Raw genomic sequence first — 2929 nt, forward strand, 5'->3', positions numbered from 1 at the left:
ATACTAGAAAAGTTACCCTCACTTTCATCTGGGTTGTATTATACCAAGATTAGTGCAATTGAATCACATGCCATTGTAAACCAGAAGTTTACTAGCCCAAATGAATTCATAACTTGGCACGACCGATTGCGTCATCCGGGAACAACCATGATGTGGAGAATTATTGAAAACTCCCATGGACATTCACTAAAGAACTCATAATAAATAATGCACTATTATCTACTATGTCTCTAAGGAACTTATTGAGTTTTAAAGATATTTGCCGAAATGGATATCATATTGAAACAATGAATGAGGAAAATCATGAGTACTTATGTATCACAACTCAAGATTCAAATAAAAAGGTTATATTAGAAAAGTTACCCTCACTTTCATCTGGATTGTATTATACTAGAATTAGTGCAATTGAATCACATGCTATTGTAAACTAGAAGTTTACTAGCCCAAATGAATTCATAAATTGGCATGATCGATTGGGTCATCCGGGAACAACCATGATGCGGAGAATTATTGAAAACTCCCATGGATATTTACTAAAGAACTAGAAGATTCTTAAATCTAGTGAATTTTGTTGTGCTGCATGTTTTCAAAGTTAATTTTAAGGCTATCACCAGTAAAGAGGTAAATATTATTCCTGTTGAAAAAGACATAGTAAAGACACCCGTAGTTGTCCAAAATTCTGATATAGTTTTAACGCCAGAAGACGTTCAGGTACCTGAAAATTGTAAAAATGACGAGATCTCGATAAATTATGTCTTTACAGGAGAAAAATGGGAACGAACAAAATAAGATAATTGTCAATAAAATATTTGCATATAATGTGGCATTAAATATCATGCATGAAAGTAAGGATCTTGAGCTAAGATCAGTCGAAGAATGTCGACAAAGAAATGATTGGCCAAAATGGGAAGAAGCTATGAAAGCTGAGCTAGACTCACTTGCAAAACGTGAAGTCTTTGGACCTGTAGTCCGTACACCAGAAGATGTAAAATCTGTTGGATATCGATGGGTATTTGTGAGAAAACGAAATGAGAAAAATGAAGTTGTACGCTACAAAGCTCGACTTATGGCACAAGGTTTTTCACAAAGGGCTGGTATAGATTATGAAGAAATATATTCCCCTGTAGTAGATGCAATAACATTGCATTATTTGGTCAGTTTATCTGCATATCATAAATTACATATGCATCTAATGGATGTGGTAACAACCTACTTATACGGCTCATTAGATCGTGATATCTATATGAAAGTCCTTAAAGGACTAAAGATGTCTAAACCATCCAATGAAGATTCGCAGGGATTATACTCAGTTAAATTGCAAAGATCTTTATATGGTCTAAAGCATTCTGGACGAATGTGGTATAATCGTCTTACTGAGTATCTGGCCAAAAACGGATTTAAATATCATTGAAACCCCTGAAGAGATTCCAACAATTATAAAAATTCTAAAAAAAGAGTTTGAGATGAAAGATCTTGGAAAGTCTAAGTTTTGTCTCGACCTGCAGATCGAGCATACAAAAAAATGGGATCTTTATTCATCAAATAACATATACAAAAAAGATTTTGAAGAGATTTTATATAGATAAGTCACATCCATTAAGTACCCGAATGATCGTAAGGTCTTTGGATGTGGAAAAGGATCAATTCCACCCTAAAGAAGAAAATAAAGATATCCTTGGTCCTGAAGTACCATATCTTAGTGCCATTGGAGCACTAATGTATCTTGCTAATAATACACGACACGATATATCATTTGCTGTGAGTTTACTAGAAAGGTATATTTCCTCTCCAACCAGAAGACATTGGAATGGAATCAAACAAATATTTTAATATCTTCATGGAACGGTTGATATGGGATTATTTTATCCATATGGATTCAAGTCACAATTAGTTGGCTATGCAGATGCTAGATACTTGTCTGGTCCACAAAAAGAGAGATCTCAAACAGGATACTTGTTCACATATGGTAATACAGCTATATTATGGAGGTCAACAAAACAGATAATTGCAGCAACATCCTCTAATCATGCTGAAATACTAGTGATACATGAAGCTAGTCGCGAGTGTTTTTGGTTCAGGAGTTTGATCCAATATATTCTATCTTCATGTGGACTGATTGATCATAAGATAGCTCTAACTGTCCTGTTTGAAGATAATACAGCATGCATTGCTCAACTTAAGGGTGGATACATTAAAGGTGATAGAACAAAGCATATTTCTCCCAAATTCTTCTTCACTCATGATCTTCAAAATCAAGGGACAATTGATGTCCAACAGATCCGCTCAAGTGATAATCTGGCAGATTTATTTACAAAGTCACTCTCAAAATCCTCTTTTAAAAATTGATACATCAGATTGGGATGCACCGATTTCGAGATGTTAAATGATGTCAACAAGAGGGGGAGATTGTACTTTTTTTTCCTTGGTCAGGTTTTTTTCCCATTGGGTTTTTTCTTGATAAGGTTTTTAATGAGGCAGTCCCCATCGCAAAGGATATTGTACTCTTTTTTCTTCACTAATATTTTTTCCCATTGGGTTTTTCTTTAGTAAGGTTTTAACGAGGTATAATCCTAAATGGACGTCCAAAGGGGAGTGTTGTGATAAGGATCACTACATACGTGGATGTCCATTCTCAAGAGAGAATGAATTTAATGAAAGTTGAAAAGTGATGACCATTTGTATGTACAAATAGAGGAAGCATCAATCTAAAACAAACACATGACAACAATAAAATACTCTTCCTTCTTTCATATGTAATTCTCTATTTCTCTCTTTAAGTTCTTAAGTTGCAATATATATAATACTAATGAATAGATAAGTTACTTCTATTATTATAGTGAGATAATTATATTAGTAAATATTAATACTAGAGTCTTCTATTTACACTTTTTTATTTTATATTTATTATATCTTATTTATTTATTTATTT

This window comes from Arachis ipaensis, chromosome B08 (assembly GCF_000816755.2).
Source record: "Arachis ipaensis cultivar K30076 chromosome B08, Araip1.1, whole genome shotgun sequence".
NCBI classification, from domain to species: domain Eukaryota; kingdom Viridiplantae; phylum Streptophyta; class Magnoliopsida; order Fabales; family Fabaceae; genus Arachis; species Arachis ipaensis.